The sequence below is a fragment of the Grammomys surdaster genome, unplaced genomic scaffold (genome assembly GCF_004785775.1).
Source record: "Grammomys surdaster isolate TR1022 unplaced genomic scaffold, NIH_TR_1.0 332314, whole genome shotgun sequence".
NCBI lineage: Eukaryota > Metazoa > Chordata > Mammalia > Rodentia > Muridae > Grammomys > Grammomys surdaster.
Genome location: NW_021627571.1, coordinates 86,571 through 106,507, shown reverse-complemented (window position 1 = coordinate 106,507; position 19,937 = coordinate 86,571). Strand labels below are relative to the sequence as shown.

Genomic DNA, 19,937 nt, shown 5'->3' with positions numbered 1-19,937 from the left:
CCAGAAGCCCTTGAGGTTGTGGAGTCTTCCCTGAAGTCATGTAGCTGCTCATCTGCAGAAATTCTAGAGCCGGTATCCTTAACCTTAAGGCCAAGCCACCTCCTTGATGTGGGAATACCAGATCTAAAACCGGGAATAAAACTGACTTGGCAAAGACATTTTATTTTGGGAAAACCATTTGTCAAGATTGACAGGCTCTGGACATGAGGTTTCTTTGGAGAGTGATGGAAATATTCTAAAATTAGAACATGGTGAGGGTTGTACTCTCTGTCTTGATACCAACACCCACTGGATTGTACACGTACAACAGAGGAAGCATACGCTATGTAACATCTCAGTGTAGATGTTTGAAACTATGAAACATCGTCAAACTCTACTATGAATAACTGAATTGATATCTGTATGTCTAACACAGCAGAACGGGTGCTAAAGTTAAGCCACTGAAAATTGCTTTTGCTGATGCTGTCAAAAATAGCCTCCTTTGGAGGTAGTTATGTTGAAGAAATGCCAAATGTTGAGTACTAGGGCTGTTCTGTGCCTTTAAGATGTTATAATAGTTAGGTTAGTAGATAGATCTAAGTGAGAACTTGAGCACACATGCATGTACACACCCACACATCTTAACACATATCTATTCATATATACACATATATTCATAGATAAGACACATTTTTTGAAGTCTAGCCAGAAATGGCCCAAACATTTTCATGTTAGACTCAGCAGCTTATATAAATAGAATTATGAGCAAAAAGTGTAATCCACACCATTACAGATTAAAAAGTAGTGCCCTCCCTCCTTGATAGAGACAGCTGGCATGCTGAGCTTTACTTCTCTCCTGTGGGCTCTTGGAAACTATTCTGGCCCAGACTTCATGCCCGGTTGATGTCAGTCTTTGCTCTCCTTTCCTTTGCCTTTACATAGTTATAAAGTGTGTGTCATCTAAATAATCAGGGCCATGTGGGACAAAAGCATGGCTCCAGATCATTGTGGTGAGCATTGTAGCCATTGAGGCAACTGATTCTGTACATCTTACCAGAAGAGGAATTAGAGCGCCATTACTGCAGCTTTCACCAAGTTGTCTGTTACTGTAGGGAAAGTAGATACAGTGATTGTAGGATGACAGCTAGTGCATAGGTGACAGTCAGTACACAGCAGGTACTGGCCTTTCCTTTGAGCTGGGCCCTACATCCACCTCTGCTACTTGCCCTTCTTCCCCAAGTCACTTCCCCGTGCTTTAAAACACTGGGTTCTGATCAGTAGATTGGAAGAATAGTAGAATAGTAGAATGGCAGAAACTGTCTGTTCACTAGGCTAGGGTCTCAGCAGTGTGCTGGGGACAGAAGGAAGAGAGTTGCTGGGAGTAACTGAGAATAGTCAGGAGACCAGCAGCTGAGCGCCAGCCTTTGGCCAGCAAGAATTCCAAAGGGGCCTTCACACAGCACACTAATATATGGCTTATGAAACCTGAGACCATCAAGCCTCCTCCCAGCTTTTGTTTCTCCTTGGCTTACCTTGCTCCACTGGCCACCATTTTGTGAAGCTAAAGGTTCAGGGATCTAATGGTGCAGCCCAGGCAGTCTTGATGTCCTAACCCAGAGTCAGAGTGGAGCTGACCATCTTCACTGTCCTTTTTCACCGATTTCAGGCTTTTGCATGAGTCCCGCTCCACCATTTAGTGTAGTCTCCCAGATTGGGCCACCCAAGAGAAGGTGGGCATTTCTTGTTCCTTTTTCATGAAGACTAGTTTGTATTTGGATGTCCTTAGCTGGTCAGATTTTTACTAAGTATTTCCAAAAACCACATGAATCTGACAGGGTCCAGCATTAATTAAGAAACCCTGTAGAGCTTCAGGTAAAGAAATTCTGAAACACACTCCCAACCCTCCCATCTTTTTCTGGAGGCAGACAGCATAGTAATTAAGAAGGATAGCCTAAAAAGTATTTACTGTTAGCCTGTCCGTCAAAGAAGAATCCCAGCTTTCCTCTCAAGCTCCTGCTCAGGGCTTCCAGTTAGGCAGACTGTGCCCACAGGCCACCCTCTCTCTCCCTTGCCCAGTTCTATCTTGGTGGAGGCCAGGAGTACAAGAAGCAGACATACAGATAAACAGAAACTAACCTGAAGAGGAAACCTTTAGTCTGGCCTCACTGTTCATTCCCTTGCTCCTGGCAGTGTGCACTGTTTGCCTCAGAATGGCGGGCAGACATTTGCTCTTGACCTTGTGGGTGTCAATGCCACACTCAGTAGGTAACTTTACTCCTCTGTCTTTGGGGGTTTGATTTCATTTTACAAATGCCATAATTTTAAATACACAGGTTTACTGTTTCTAATTGAAAAACCTGAAATATGAACTGTAAAAAAAATGAGACCACAATTGGAAAATCTGCACCCTGCCACTGTATACAATTAATAAAAGTACAGCATATGTTTACTATGAGGAAAAAGTGTATCTGACACATAACTAAATTCGTGTTTTGACTTGAATTGTATCACTAAGATCTATCTATCTGGCCATACATACTTCAAAATATTTTTTAATGTCTCAGGCATTTCAGCTAAGGCTCACTGTCCTTGAGTTAAGTTTTCGTGACTTCTCATGGAAACAGAATTTTGAATTTTAAAAGATGTCTTTTTTCATCTGGGATTTTACAAACACATGCAATTCTTAGTGAGATTTCATGATTACCTCACATTTAAACAGTTGCTTGAGACATCATGAGTGTTGCCAGATGAAATAGAAAATGCCCCAGGACGCTATAGATAACTTACAGTTTACAGTAAGTACATGTAGTATTTGGTTACATACTTATACCAAATAATTTTCTGTCTGAACCACAGATTTAACTGGGCATGCTGTATTTCTAAATCTACTTTATACTATTTGCCTTAGTTCTGTCTGCAAGCCACTTGTCTTTTAAGTAGTTGCGTCCACGTAGCGCAGTATGCTTATGATTTCTGAGGTTTCTCAGGGGAAGTGCTGTGCTGCGTACATGAGAGGGTCTCAGACCTGAGTGCTCAAATGATGTAGCCAGGTGCTGTCAGACAGGGCCATGTCTGTGGTGAGGGGATATATTTAAGTACAACTGTATCAGATCTGGGCCGCTAGAACCCAGTCTCTTCAGCTCCTGGAAGTGATGGGTTTGTATATCTTCGTATATGCTTCCCAGTGTTCTTGTGAACTACTTCCAAGGTAGTGGTCCGATAGCAGTATTTCCATTAGTGATACTACTCATCCAAGGATGTATTTCAGATGAGACATTTTAGCATTTCAAGTAAATATTAAAATTAAAGCCATGCTATGGATACATTTTGAGAAATGTATTCTTTGGCAACTTTATCATAACACAAACATCCTAGAGTGTAGTTATGCAAAGCTAACTGCTTGAGGTCCCTGCATACCTGGGTTGTATAGTATAGCCACTGTCAGACATACAACCTGTATGAATGAAGCTATGTGCTCTATGACTTTTTTCTAAATCTGTATTAAATCTTTCCTGGCTCAGAAATCTGCTTGGAAGAAAATGACTAAGATGTTCATGTAAAATAAGTGAGAAAGGAAATACTGTGCTGATGATAAAACCTGTTGGCAGGCTGTGTGAATGGAAAATGCAGGCTGTCAGCCCAAAAACAGACAGATGTGCTGAACTGATGAGTAGGGAGTGGAGAAGGATGTGTGTGTGTGTGTGTGTGTGTGTGTGTGTGTGTGTGTGTGTTTTGTGTGTGGGTGTGCAAGTGCAAGCAAGACTTAATATGTGCATGGCAACCTAGTTTGTAAGTGATTTGTTGCCCGAAAGCTCTTGTTAAGAGTTTGCTCTTCTAGGTGGCACCATTGGAAGGTGGTGGAACCTTCCGGAGGTCATGCTTAGGGAGAGATGATGGGGACCTGCCCTTCAGGGGAGCTGCTTCTTTGTCTCTGGCTCTCTTTTTCCACTTTCTTGAAAGTCTTGACTGTGAGGTGATCAGGTCACCATGGACTCCCTGCTGTTTCCACCTGGCATCTCTAGGTGTCCAGAAGCCATAAGGCCAACCAGTTGTGGACAGAACCTTTAAAATGGAGTCAAATTAAACCTTTTCTCATGATAAGTGTTATCTTGGTTGTTTGATACAGTATTGGAAAACTAGCAAATGCAAATTGGTTGGGTGATATCTATGAAATCTCTCTCTTCCTACGGATCACCAAAATAAATATCAGATATATACAAGAGTAGTTCATCGAGTCAGAAAGAAACTTAAAGTAAAATTCAAGAGGACCTAATTTTTTTTTTTCTCAATAGAAAGAAAAAACAATTCTAAAGATGAAAGCAAATGGTCAGTCTGTGAAATTGCACCCCAGCCTAAGCAAGAACTCAAGCGTACCATGCTTACTTTAAGATACATTACTGAGATATGTTCAGTGAGTTTAATAGAGTGGCAAACTTCATATTTAAAACATAAGTTCTGCTCTAGTTCAATGAAGAAATATGTGTAAGCAAAGATCAAAGAGTAACTTACAGAGATTTAGGAAAATGAGGGCAGTATGACTTCTCTGTTTTTCATCCCCTTTCCTATTCATATTGTTGGAGTTGCTACAGTCCTATAAGCAACTTGATACCTGTGGTCAAGTCCCAAGAAACTCAGAAACCCTTGCAGTGCTCCATTTTCTGTTATGAGTAATGACTTCCTGCCAATTGGATAAATAATGATGGGTTTTGTGTTTGTTCATAGTCCATAGGATTACAGACTGAAGCGTTTCTGCCGCCTAATCATTTCAAAAGCCACCTGTATATTCTAAAATATTCTTGGACACTAACAGAATCTCATGCTATAGCAGCTTGGCATACTGGGAACAATAGATAGGTACAAGGTTGCTATTAATTACTTGTAGGTGATCTTCCCTCAATCAATGATTGTTTTGCTTAATAAGGTTTTGACATTATCATTGTGTAAAAGCAATATGCATTCAGCACAGTTTGAATTTTAAATTTGGATCATTTCCTGGACTAATGTTGTGTTGTATGGTGCTGTCTTGCTATGCTGGGTAGTGGATATGAGCCTCTGGGTCAAGAGAAACAAGAAGTCCTCTGTAGTGCTCCATGTCTCATGTGCAATGTAGAGTCGGTTGGATATGTTCAGTGCACTTTTCACCTCAGATACTGTTCGTTTGTGTTGAATCTATTTGAATATGATCCCACTGCAATCAAAATGGAATCTGTGCCCTGCTTGTGACTATATATTAATTAGACTTAAATGAACATTCTGTGCTTTGGCACAGTTCAAAACCTTTCTAATTACAGAAGTGGTACATGTGTTTTCAAAATGTTCACAGATTTTACAGAGTTATAAGAGATTGTTGACATCTGACTACCAAGAGTTAATCACTGCTCTTTTTTTGTAAGCATACAGATATGAAGTAGCATATTTCTACCCATATTTTCACATTTCTGTCACCATCTTGAGGTGTTTCTATGAAAATACTTCTTTAGAATTCTATATGTTCTGTTTTAATTTTTGCCTAAGATGTTGCCCTCACTCAGCCACTAAGTTCCCTGTCCTGCACAAAGAGCTCCTTATGATCCCTCTCCAGATGTTTCTGGCCCAGGAAGGCCAGTGTTGGGTACTAGCAGTTCTAGAAAGAGTGTGTGCTCCACAGAGTGTTGATTATTGACATTCATTGCCTGAACTGAGCAGTCGACAGCTGTCCTTTTTAATTACTCTTCTGGGAATTCTAAAACAGCTTCTAACTCCCTTGACAACAGATTACAATTTGCCACGATTGGTTTGCCTTCCATAGCACTTTTTCAACTGTCACTTAAAACTATATATTTAAAGAAGAAGAAGAAATTGGAAGGGGAAAAAGGACTGAGCACGAGGAGCCAGGCAGATGTGATGCCTCCCTTCACTCTGTTTCTTTTTTTTTTTTTTTTTAGGACAAAGTGGGGCAGTCAACGTCCAAATCCGAAAACCTAGCTAAGTCTGGGTTTTCGCCACAACCAAGAAGCCAACCAGGTAAGAACAGACTAACTTTGCAACTACTCGAAAACTTCATAGTTATCTTTGGTATGTATCCATGAGATTCCAGGATCCCCTATAGATAAAAAAAATATATATATGAAGGTGACTGAATCTTTATTACAAAGTGTACTAAACCCAAAACCTGTGCTCATCCTCCCGTGCACTGCACATCACTGCGACAATGCTTATCTTTCCTGATAAAGTATGACGTTGTTGGAACACCTGTCACACTGTGTTGTTTAAGGAGGCAGTGACACAGAAAGAAACCTGTGTGTTTAATACGATTGGAATTTTTCCAAGTGTTTCTGATCTGTGCTTGGTTGAACCTGTAATTGTAAATCCTAGGGATACAGAAACCCAGTTGTATATTCCTGGCATTAATAGAGTAAAACTCTAGCATCTTCATTTTCTCTTAAATTCAAAAGATCTAACATACGTAGAACTATATATTTTCTTTTTTTAAGACTTATTTACTACATATATAAACATTTATATATAATATATAATATATAACATATAATATATATATATATATATATTATATATATATATATATATATGAGTGTTCTATTTGTATGCCTTCATAACAGAAGAGGGCATCAGATCCCATTGTAGATGGTCATGAGCTACCATGTGGTTGCTGAGAATTGAACTCAGGATCCCTGGAAGAACAGGCACTGCTCTTAACCACTGAGCCATCTCTCCAGCCCTATATATTTTCTCTGAATGAGCAAACTTCATTGAGTCAAAGGTTAAATTCTATTTTGTGTGAGTTATCTGGGATTCAGCTCTCACTGGATTCTGCATAAAGACAACTTGCCATTGCCTATTGAAGTCCCTCTCCAGGAGATCCTCTCTTTTACTTTCGGGTCCTTTTACCCTGGGAACTGCTGAGTTTTCTATCGAGTAACTCCACAGCAAAATCCAGTGCATTTGGGCCTTTTCGTGTTTTCAGCTATGCTAGTTTTGCATGTATATACTATTTGGATGAGAGATATAGTCTCTCTTCCTTTTTTTCATTCCTTCTATACTGTTGGATTTTTAAGAGCATCACTGTGCAGAGGAAGGAAATGTCTCTAAATGAATATGAAATTAATTTGCTAAATTAGATCTAATAAATGGAAACTTTCATCAAGAATAAAGAATCTGATCCTGTCATGAAACTGGAGGAATGGGCACATGGCCCATTGTTGGGCTGCTGGTAAGTGTAAGTCCAAGAAGTCACAGAGTTTTGAGCTGGTAGGAGTTAAAGTAATCATATATTTTTAATTGTTTCTTGAAAAAGAAAATGACATTTAGCAAAAAATAAATGCTGAGGTATACCATGTAATCAAATAAGTGTTTTCTCAAGCATTAGGCAGCTCATAAAAGAGGCATTGTCTGTGGTAGACAACACAGGTTCATACTTCAGAACATTTTCAAATAATAAGTATAGTATGTTTGATATAAGATATAGATATAAGATATAAATATAATATAAATAAAAGAGGACATGTTTGTTAGGACAGGTTTGAATTTTAACTCAGGACAGCCTACCACTGACAAATGATCTCATTGAAGTTGAGATATTCCAGGCCTTATCTGGAATTCTCAAGAGCTCCTCTCTTATCCTTCGTCCATTCTGCCTTTATACATTCTACTCTCAACTACTCATAGACAGTAGGTAGAGTTGGCTTCCTGTGAGTTCTTGCTTCTCTTACGGGGTAGCAGCCAGTGAACTCCGATGTGTCATAGCACCTGAAAGGGATTCAAAGGGAAAGGATCATGTTTTCATATGAAATTCAACTGCCTATTTCCCTCAGACTTGTAGCCTTTAAGCACACCTGTGACATTGGCTTCCCTTAGTCCTCCTCTTCACATAGCATGTAAAACCAGAAAAACCAAAGAGAACCAAAGAAAGGCCTGGTAGTGTAGCCACAGAACCAACAAGAACAAATAGAGATTAGTCCAAAGTAATGAAGCCAATGAAGGTCTAAAGGGAAGAAATAGATGTTCTAACATACAAGGAGACTGATAACCACTTTGGGCACAACAAATGTCAGATAATTTGATTTAGTTTCAAAGGACTGAGAGAAAGGTAACTGTCTAGAATTTTATACCAACGTATCCTTTCTTGTAGGGCACAATGAAACTTTTCCAAGCAATTCTTTAGAAAACAAGTTACTGGCAAGCTTTGTTGAAAGGATTCATGAAGGGAAACATAAGTGAGTGGTAGAGCCCTTGCTAATCAGGCACATTCCCTGGGTTTGATTTCTCCTATTGAAAAAGGTTATCAAAAGTGCTACTTCAGGAAAGGGGAATAGGAGTATTGAGGGGAACATGGCAAGCAGGAAACAATGCAGTGGAGAGAGGGTAGTGTGGTATTGTTAGTGCAATGCCATGCAAATGGTTGAAACAGGGCAAAGTGAGTACCATGTACTCAGATTTTGGAAGTCTTTAATGAGTATGAGTCATACCTGAAGGAGAATCTAGTTAGGAGAAATAAAATGAGGAATGACTTGTGAAAAGGTAAACTTGATTATGCATTTGAAAATATTAAATGCAGCTAAAAGTTGATTATACTTACTAAAAGAACATATATATTTATAGTTCCTAAGCAAAAAAGAAATGTGAGAATATTTTTTTCTTAAAAAATCAACACCATATAGAAAAAGAAGAAAAAAATAAGACAGTAACAGAAAAATGAAGTCATACAGAACATACAAGATAGCAGGGTAAATCCAAGCATATCCATAACAGTATTCACAGACTCACATTCAAGATTCACCCTTCAGATGATCTAGATTCTTCTCTAAACCTGTGTAACTTTTTTGAAAAGTTGACCATATATGGAAAGTTGCAGTAAATTTTAAGCAATCCATTTCATGAAAGCCTCGTTCTTTGACCTACTATGATTAAATCAAATGTCAAAACAAAGCACGTAACATATTTGTAGAAACTTTAAAACCCTTATTTTGCTCATGGCCTACACAAGAAATCATGCTGGAAATGCCAGTTATTTAGAATGGAGTGAACATGAGGGTACAGCAGTGAGAAAGTGTGTCTACACACTGCTCAAGTGTTGTGTAGAACCTAACTTCTATGTTCCAAAGAAAAGGATTACTGAAGCTAGAAAAGCATATATAGAATAAGTCTGAGCAATTTCAAAGAAAACAATTACAAAAGTTAAAATAGGAACTCATTGAAATAAAAATAGATCAATAGACAATGAAAGCAAAGCTAGTCTTTTGTGTTAACAAATAATTAGAAAGTTATATCACAGCACACAGACTTGTTTGAAAGCAAACCATATTAGTAGCAGCTTAGAGTTTTAGAAGAAAATTTTGAGCCATGAATGTGAAAATATAGATAAATGATTGCAACCATCTAAAAGCATATGTGCTCTTGAAATAGACAATTCTTTGTGTATGTGTGGTGTTGGATAGTGGATCCCTATGGCCCCAGGCATACTAGGCAAGTGCTCTGCCACTGAGCTGAAACCTAACACCAGAAACAGAGAACTCTTAAATAGCTCTAGAGGAACAGGAACCAGTGATCAAGACTCTTCCTTCAATAATACCTAAAGAGTTTGCAGATAAATATTACAAAATTTTGAAGGAACACATATTGTCTGTCTATACAGACTGTTTCAGAGAGATATAGGCACAAGAACTCTCCTACTCGGAGCATATTTATAAGTATACTTGAAATAGTACTGGAAGCCACAATTATAGGCCTGTTTCACATTTTAGCACTCTTTAAAATCTAAATAACTCACTAATTAATCAAATTCTTTAGTTTAGTCTTTAGAAGTATTACACTCAAGTTGGGGCTAACTACTCAAGGTGGTTTATTGTCATAACTTAGGGATGGATATAGAGAACATGTTACAATATTAAAGAAAAAATGAAAGAAGTCTGTCCTTTATTTGAATAACAGGAATAAACTAGAAGTGAGTGTCTTCACACTTTCAGGTTAAGACATTCTGTAACTACAGAACAGTGCATGTATATGTGCATTTCTGTATAAATAAGCCAAATGATACAAGACACTAAATGGTACTTCAGCCCCCTCTCCGATGGTTGGGGCAAGAATGCATGTAACATGCATCGTAATATTTTCTTCTGTCAAAAAAGCAAGAGAGAGAGAGAGAGAGAGAGAGAGAGAGAGAGAGAGAGAGAGAGACATACTTTAGTTCTTATGAATAGAAAAGACAATGTCATATAGATAGGCAGCAAAGAGTCTGTACAGGCAGTTTGTAGAAACATCAAGCGTGCTGTCTTCCTTCTGACTCTGGACACTCATTTCACACAAAAACTAAGGAAACCAACTGAGTGGAATCAAGGAAGCCGATGCTCTGAGGGAGGTTTCGGGGAATACAAGGTCACAGTCCCTCTTTCAAGTGTGTCCAAGTGCAATGTTCATCTTCCCTCTTGGCACACATACAGCACTTGAGAGTCTGTGGCGAGCAGTCCTGGGGTGTACAGCTCTCTGGCAGCATGGTACAGAAGCTGTTCTCTTCCTGGGAGAAAGTGGATCAGTTTGTCTCCAGGCAAGCACGAACCCCCACAGGAGCCTTCAGGGTGCCTTCTTAGTGCTTTCCCCAAACTTCCATCCTCTTGTCCCCACATTCCACACCCAGAACCACATTCAGTATATGAGGTTCTTGGGATATTTGGCTGACTAGGACCAAGACACTATGTTTTTCCTTCTTGCTTCCTTAATTTCTGATACCAACTGTAGGATTAAAAATTTGTGGGACCCAGAGTTGTCAGTTCCGTACAAGGGACCTAATGTATAGAATAAAAGATTAGCTGTGCCTTTCCTTGACCTCTTACTTCTCTCTGGCAAAGAGGATTTGTCGTTCCTGTTTGGTTATCTCATTCCTAACATAAGCTGCTTATTTTTATGTAGCAGTTGCTAAAAACACTCCATGTATTTCTTAGCTGCACCAACAGAAAGGGCCACAGTTTACTTCTAAAATGGCTCATATTCTAATACTTAAAACTATTCTAACAATTTCTAAGAAAAACCTCTTTCTTATGGAAAAATGTATAAAATTAAATTTATCATTCTAGCCATGTTGAGTGTATAATTCAGTGTTGTACAACCATCATCAATATCTATTTCCAAGACTTTCTTAGCACTCCAGCAGAAACTCTGAGTCAATTAAGCAATAAATCCTCCTTCCTCTTAAAACATCTAGTTTATGTGCTCTCTAGTTCATGTGCTGACTTTCTGAAGCTTAAGGTTTGTCTATGTTAGCTTATTTTATAGCCTCATATATTTTATTACTAAATAATATTCTGGTATGTTGACCTCCATTCTTCTGTAGAGAGATGATTATTTAATTTGCTTCCACCTTTGACTCTTGTGTCCATTAGCATGTGAATGTCTAAATCTCTAGATTTCAAGTCTCATGGGCATACATATACTTAAGGGTGGAATTGCCAGAATTATCCTCGCTTCTTTTCTAATGCCTAACACTTTTGTTAGAGTCAGGATGTTAAAAAGTGGGAGACTCATCTCTAGTTCTTTTCCCACCAAATTTCTAGTGTCTACATTCCTTCTGAATTATGAAAAATTAAATAGTTCTTGCCATACCAGATAATGACACTTGTGCATCATGGTGACTGTGCTAGTATCAGATAGCATGAGGAATTATAAAGTCTTAGCTTTGACATGATTTCTTGGCTGTCTTCTACTTGTATGTTTCTGTGACTTCTCTGTTCTAACAAATAAGTTCTAGAAGCTAGTGAGAACTTGTGATTCATGTCTCAGGTCATCAGACCCATCTCGCAGTCCTATGAGGTACAATTGTTACTAGGGCCATACTTATAGGAAGGGAACAGGCCAGACTTAGGAGCAATGTCCAGACCACACCATTTGTGAGTGCCTGAGTTAGACTTGAACCCAGGCTGGTAAGCTCCATTCTCTGAACCTTCTGTCCCTCTGTTCTTTCTGGCCTCCATGTTGGAACTTGTTCCTTATCTGAGTCCACTACTGTTTGCCATCCTTTTTTATTCTTGGTATTTTTCTGTGGCTCACAGTAAGATTTTGACCATGGGCTTCTTCAAAGCATCAAAGAAGATGCCTCCATCCCTACTGTCATCTCTGCACAGTGAACAATGGCATCCCCATAACTGTGCCACTCCCCTCATTCCCACTTTTAAGATCATTTATCTTCATAGGGAAGATGGGGACAAACAGGCAATGAGGAGTTTGCCTTTGTCTTCGATTAGTGTCATGCAAGCAGCCAAACTCTTCCTCCTGGTCCCTATTTGGAGCAAAACTGAAAAAAAAAAGTTGTCATCCTTTGCCATTTCTCAAGTTTTAGCTATTCTTGGCCTTGCTCTGCCAGTTCACACCACTCTTTTGCCTAGTCAGTCAGAGCAGGAAGCCGGCTGATCAAAGTGAGCTGAAGCTATAAACCCCTAAAGCCCCAGTGATGAGATTCCTCCAGTAAGGCTGCACCTCCCAAAGGTTCTGTTACTCTCCAAATGGTATAACCATCTGGGGACCATGTAGGAGGCATTTCTCTTTTAAATGACCATAGTTTATTTGTTAGTCTCCATTGGGGTAATTGAATGACTCGGCCCCATTTCTTGACCTGGAAAAAAGAAGTAGAAATGATGACTTGACTGGTTTGGTAGAAATATTAGAAATAGCTAGAAAAATAGCCTGACCTGTGACATGTGCCACATAGACATGGAATCTTGTAGGCACTGAGAAAATGACAGCTCAGTTTTGTCCTTGTCATTACTAATTGCAAGCTTTCAGAGAAGGGCAGAAATAAAAAAGTAACATTTTTCCCTATCTGCATCTAATTTATGAGGTCTACATGGAACTTGGTCTATCAGGATACATGTCTGTCACACTCTGACTCAGAGAGCCTTTGCTACTGAATCCCTCCTTTAAGAACATGCTGCTTAGGGTCATGTATTTATTTTTCATAACATAAAAACTATTATGAAAAGAGCAAGCATTCACTTAGTGACTGTCATAATCCCTTCAGACTGCTAAAAGCCAGTCCCACAGCTTAGGTGGTATATAGGTAACAGAGGTGGACTGCACTCACCTCTACAGACTAGAAGTCCAAGATGGAGGCCTCTGCAGATGCAGCACCTTTCTCATTGCTGCCGTCTGGCTGTGTTTGCAGCTTGTTGGAGGGGCAAATGTGCCTAATTCTATTTCTAACACAAAACCCTCCTGACCCGATCACTTACCAGAAGTCCCACCCACCAGCACCATGGAAGTTGGCTCTAGTACCTAGAGTTTCAAGACCTACAAATATTCAGACTTTAGCAGGAACTCAGTTCTACTATTCCCTGAGCCCAGCCCTAGAAAGTGCGATTCATACCTCCAGGTACATTCCAAGAACATGTTTTCACCCACAGAATCCCAAGTAGTCCTGCACTTAGGGCGTATTAGGAGATAGCTCTGGGTATTCCATTCTACCCAACCCTGGTCTTAACCTGCTGTGCTGGTGCCACTGCAGTCTAGTCTTTGTCCTGGAAGCCAGCTTTTGTCTCCTGGGCTTTTTGGTTCTGGGCTCTCCTGGGATGGCTTTCAGCCTCTGATGCCTTAGCACCGAGGCTCTTCTGAGAGCCAAGTGCCCTTTCTACAACTGCCTGGCCTGTAAACAGAGGTGGCGTCAACTTCTCTCTCTTAAGCACTGAGCAGACCCATGCTGAGAGGAGTGCTGGCCTCTGGAGTGTGTTTATAGATTAAGAACTTCACTCTGCCAAGAATCCCTTCATCTGAGGATACAAGCCTGCTGTACCTTCCCACTTCCCCCTAAGCTGAAACCAAAAAAACATCCCTTCTTGAGCCGACCCCTTTCAGTCAGGAGTCCATGCTCACATTCCTACAAGACATACTACTCCCTGACAGGTGTCACTTAAACTGGAGCAGGTTTTAACTTTATAGATGGAATTACTTTTCCAAAAGTTGTTTAAAAAAAGAAACAATTTTCATATTCTTCCCTGCTACTTTATATTTAGCACTCTAACCCTTTTCCAATGCTTGTTGGGTAAGTCTTCATTATGTTTGGTGGCAGGGTTTTCTTTTTTTTTAACTGACATAAGTATTACACATATTTATAGGTACTATGTGATATTTTAGTACATGTATACATTGTATAATATTCAAGTCAGGATAAACATTCTTTTCAAATAATTACTCTTTGTGGTAAACATTTAAAAATACAAAATGCTTTATGAATAGTATAGAGACATGGAGCTTGTCTATTTTATTAACATCTGTGTCCCAGTACCTTAAATGAGGTTGGATAGGTAGTTTGTACTCACTTAAATATGTGTTGAATGAGGCAGCATTAGATAGGTGAATAGATTTTTGAATTTATGGAGTTAAGTTCTTGAGTGTACAGTGTTTCTATTTAATATGATGATAAACCTTAGTGTCACATTTGGTTTTAAAACATTGACTCTTTGAGAGCCCAATACCCATGAGTGACAGGCTTTTGGACCATAACCTTGAGTTTCCTTTTTGGAGTCCAGTGTTCTTAGACTAATATTTTCGGGTTGATGGAAAATGGGAACCTTCTAAAGTGACAAGTTATTTATGTAGTTTCTTGTAGCCAGGCTTCTTCTGATTTATGATGTAATAGAAAAAGTAGGAATTGAAATTAGAAGGGTGAAGAGAAACAGTTTAAATTGGTAAAGAAGACTTGAAAGATACAGTCTATCTTTGGTCCTTTTGGAATGTTATTTTGTAGATTACGCACACATTCAAGGTATCTTCTAAAAGTAAAAATAGAAATTGCATGACTGTATCTGTGCTTTTAAAATGTAATTTGCAGTTCAGGTCTTTGGTTCTCATTTGGCAGGCTGAAACATTTCAGTAGTGGAAAATTCCTTTTCTGTGTTGTACGGGTCTTTGGTGTAGACTCCAAGTCACCTTAAAGAACTGGGAAGGAGACTTAGTAACGTCCAGGTGCTTCCTTGAACACTGTGGGAGGATACTGTAAAACCCAAGGAAGGACACTTTACTATGGGACACTTACTGAACACTGGATGCCAGTTCTTTAGTTTTAATGAATGGAATCATTGAGTAAAATAAGTAGCTTTCCTTATTTTTAAATGGAATTATTGTACAGTTCCCTGAAACATAGTTTTAAAAATAAATCTCATAGAAACCAAAGTACAAACCAATTAATCATTTTTTTTTACTGTTTTGTTGCTGTTGTTGTTGTTGTTTTTAGAAAATGGAGATAGTTTATAGTTGCACAGCCACCAAGATATCTAGCTTCAACTTTGATTTGTCCTAGACTTTAGCCTATGGGACTAGCTGCCCCCAGGGTATTGTGGGCCCCCAAGTGTCTGTAAGAGTAGACAAACTTTCTGTTTATTGTAGTTCTATTTATTGAGGCTCTATTGGCTATAGAGCTTTGCACACACCTTTATAATGTGACCATGTTGAACAACTGCTTCCTGCCACTATCCTGAGTAGTGACCCAACATTATTTTTATAGTGAAGATTCACTTTTCTGAGGAAGAGGACCCCATACTAACTGTAACTTATTTAAGAAACAGACAGCATTTCTGTGCCCCCTTAACAAGTCAGTGCTCTCAGTACAACCTGGAGAGGCTCCCCCACAAAGACAGTCGCAGACTCCCTTCAGCATCCTTACTATTTGCTGAGACTTCTTTGCCTTAGGGTTTTTCCTGTTCCTGTTTTGTCTCCTGACTCAGGTATCTCCTTCTTTACTTTAAATTGATTTTCTCAAGGATGCCCCATGACATTTCTCCCTGGCCACACTGGTGTCACCACTGTGCACCTGAGGCCATTCTGAAGTCTGACTTGCATGAGTCCAGCCCTGTGATGGCCATCATGGGCAACATCCCTGCCTGTCTTGCCTCAATCTAGTCATGGAATAAGGCATGTTTGAGTGGGCAATGCTGGGCAAGTTGAGGAAAAAAAGTAGGGAAAGTGGCTCTCGGTTGGGGATAAAGTGATTCTTAGAGGTTTGCTCCTCTCAAGGATTAAGTGCACAGGGGCTAGTATCAAAAACCTCCAGAACAGGTGAGCTCTGGACTATGAACATAAGGCTAGAGCAGGCTTCTATGTATGAAGTCTGAGCATGGAACATTGCTTCATTCTGGCAGAGGCCTACCCAAGTAAAGCAGTAAGACTGGGATTTTAATTGGCCATGTTTGAAGATATCTAAAAGTCTAAAGTTTAAAATTGCTTTATTTTTTCAGTTTTTTTTAATGTAGAAATAGTTAGAGCCATGTGTGGTCATACATGCTTGTATTCCAAACACTTGGGATACTGAAATAGATAGCCAGACCATGTCTCAAAAAAACAAAGCAAAAGTAGTCATATTGGTGTGTAGTCAGTACTAGGGTCTAGCCACAGAACTCTTCTCCAGGTGCAACTCTGAACTCACAAATACCAACTCTTACTCTCTGGCCCTAGACTCTAGCCACCTCAAACACTGTCTTCATTTTCTTTCTGGATATGTAGTGTTTTTCATTTTTACACATAGACTTCAACATCTCACAGAAACTAAAAGCTACAGATACTTGTGTTTCAAGTGCAAATGGTGTTGGGTTTGCATACAACATAGGAACACTTCTTCATATATGTTACTACTTAATTATTTATAACACCTAAATCTATAGAACTAATATAGGCTATACTGCATTGCTTTAGAAGGGTGGCAAAAATCATCTGCTAATATTTAATATAGATATATAGATATTGTTCCCCCAAATATTTTTACTCTGTGATTGCTTGAATCCATGGATATATGAAATCTTAAAAGGACACAAATAATACTTTCATTTACTTTTTAAAAAAATTAACTATAGAAAAGCTAGAGTGGATCTTAACATCTTTCATCTAGTTATTAAATATGCTTAATAATAAAATATTAGTGAATTATCACTTCTCATTGTAACATTTCTTACATATTTAATTGATTGATTTCTAAGTCATTGTTTTTAGCTTCAAGTGTATTTTGAAAAAATGTTGATATTCATTTCTGTCTTTAAGCCTTTTTAGCAATTACCACAAAATGACAAATCAGAAAACACAAATAAAGTAGCATATATACTGATTTGTAATTGAGTTTTTAAAAGACTTTACAAAAACAGAAGGTGCTTAGAGAAGAAGATCCTCGTGTTGGGATGACAAGGGGTAACATGTTCAGTTAGCAACGTGCTGTCACCAATTCTGGTCACACACTTAATCAGAAAGACCAAATACATGCTGTGTCTCTGACTCTGACTTAAGTCCAGGAAAATGGCAGCAAAAATTTGGTCCAAAATGAAGAATCAGAAATTTCTCTGGTAGACAGAAATACTGTAATTCTTCCTTCCCAGAGATTCAGTCATTAAGTCACATAGACACACAAGCTTGCCTACAACTCTTCATTTCCCAACAGATGTACAGCAAGAGCAAAAACAAGGAAGGCACTGAGTGTTCACAGGCGGGGGGGGGGCTTCCTATGAAGATTGGGCCACCACAATAGATACATCATATATGCATAATGCAAGTGTCTTTAAGGAGACAAAATAATTTAGTAAAGAAAACCCAGAACCACCGTTAATCTCCAGTTTGCGTAAAAAAGACACTAGATGGTGCTGTGAACCAAGAAGTGTATTATTTGTTAAGGTGCTAAGGTACGTGCGCCTGAGCGGCCGGGAAGGGAGATCCTCCTCTGCCAGCACCTCTCCGCTCTCCTTACCCTTTCCAGATCAGCACACCTCACTTGGCTTGTGAGAGATATTTGCCAGTCATGGCTTATGAACCAAATGAGAATTTATTTAACTAGATTTACATGTATTTCCAAACAAAACTAGCCTTGAGTTTGTTAATGACAGTGAAGCAAGAAGAGATGTGAATTTGAGATCAGATGACTTCAAATATTTGGGGCAAAGTCCATGCCCAGTTAAGACTTGGCTCTTTAGGGAAGGGGACAGCTACTAAGATTTTGATTTGACAGCCATGTTTGTCAGAAAACACATTCTTACAAATTCACTGGAGGTGAAATTGTCTATATAAGGTCACTTTTCTTTTCTTTCCTAGTGTCCTTTCTGAAGCAGTGCCCTTGTGGAACCTGTTCTATCAGATTAGTGTTGAGGAGACAATCAAAGCAGAGCAGTGAGCCTCCTTCCACTTCTGCTCACTGGCAGAAAGCTTTTTCCCAATGGGTTATTATAGCTCTGTTCAGATTCATGGGGCTACAAAACAGTTTAGCAGTTGACTACACAGATTTTAAAAAAAAGCACACAAGGTCCTCACTGAGGAAAATATAAGCTTATAGAAAATTTACAAGAACCAAATGTGAGGCTGGTGAAATAGGTCAGTAGGAAAGGCACCTCCAAGCATGACAACCTGAGTTCAATCCCAGACCCACATTGTAATTAGAAGGAGAGAACTAACAAGTTGTCCTCTATTCTCCACCCAACTGCTGTGATTCACACCTTGCCATAAATAAATACATATAATTTTCTTAAAAAGAACTAATACAATTTTAGTATGTCTTACTCCAGTAATTTAAAAAAAAATTAGTGTAGACCCTTAAGAATCAGCTGTTTAAAAATGGTTTAGAAGATTTCATTTTTAGTCTACATTAGAATTTTAGGAACTTCAAGTAAAGTCTTAGTATTTTTTTTAAAAAATCCAAACATTTAAATTATCATTGTCCTCATAGGACATATTAAGTTGGGTTTTGAGTAAACCATTTTAGAACTTTGAGACTTTACTTTCATTCTGACAGCTCTGAAAAGCTTGAAGGTTTGAAGAATCTGGGTATAGTAGCTATATTTGATTGGCGAAGATTGTAACCTGGTAACTGGATGTTATCGGATTAGCCTGGTATCCTTTCAAAGTCCACCCAATACAATATATTCAGATGAAGAAATCACCCACTTCAGAGGAGAGAACAGCAATCTGGACACGTGTTGTCTCTTCTAGAATCCATCTGCTTTATATGAATAATATTTGAATAGTATCAGAATTGCTTTGTCTTTGGTTTTACTACAGAGAACCAACCCAGGAATTTACCTGTTTCCAAAAAAAGAAATAGGACAGGAGACACCAGGGACTGCCACCAGGGGTCGGCACAGCCAAAGACTACAGCAAGCCCAGGGAAAAATAACCATGAATGTTAATCTGCCAGCACGAACCAAGCCATTTCGTTTTCTCAGAGGCTGGGAGCGCTGTCGGACCAGGAACCGTGTTGCCAGTGGGTTTCTCTAGGGCTAGAGCAGTAGAAATAGGACTTGGTGTCTTACAAGGCTCTTTCCTGTCTAAACACTTAGGGAGTAGCTCTGCATTGAGCGAAACTTGGTTCACAAGGGGTTCTTTCAGTCAAAGAATGGGCCCTGGCCTGAGCCCCCCCCCCACACACACACACACACACTCACTCTTTAGTATAGTAGAATTTGTGTTTCACCCAGTGTTGCTTCTTAAATGATCTATCAACATAGAAATGCTTACTTGTGAGTTGAAGCATGTGTCAGGAGGCACATATTCTGGAACTCTCCTAATAGTGCCAGACTTGTGACCCTTAGTGTAACTTCTGTTCCCACTGTGGTCTTCTCCTTAGCCATCTTCTGATTGCCTCCTTTCATAAGTGGGCTAAAGGCTGCTCTACTTCTATTCTGGTGAGGCCTTTAAGAGGCATGTCCCTTCAAAAGATGACAGAACCTGAAAGTGTAACCCCTACTTGCCCTACTGGAGACTTAGATTGTTGTTACTCAGGCAGCTCCTAGTTGGGCAAGTGCTCTGCTATGACCCTCAGCAATCCCCTTTATGATATCTTAGTGTTTTAGTCATTTTTAATTACCAATTCAGCACTTTTGTCCATTTAATAGATGACTATAAGGTTAATATGTGATCACTCAGAACCTGTGCTGTATCAAGATCTTCTTCCTCCTCCATCCCTTATCTATATATAGTTCCTAGATTTTATTACCAATCTGAATGCTTGTATGCAC

General features: G+C 39.1%; 1 protein-coding gene across 1 annotated transcript in view; it reads left to right on the top strand.

Annotated features, from left to right (window-relative positions):
* The window catches only part of LOC114616490 (growth factor receptor-bound protein 10), a 102,889-nt gene that overhangs the window by 42,692 nt on the left and 40,260 nt on the right, over positions 1-19,937 (top strand). Inside the window, exon 2 of the mRNA XM_028761942.1 lies at positions 5,904-5,982. The gene's annotated coding sequence lies outside the window, so the exon portion shown is untranslated. The remainder of the gene's footprint in view (positions 1-5,903; positions 5,983-19,937) is intronic.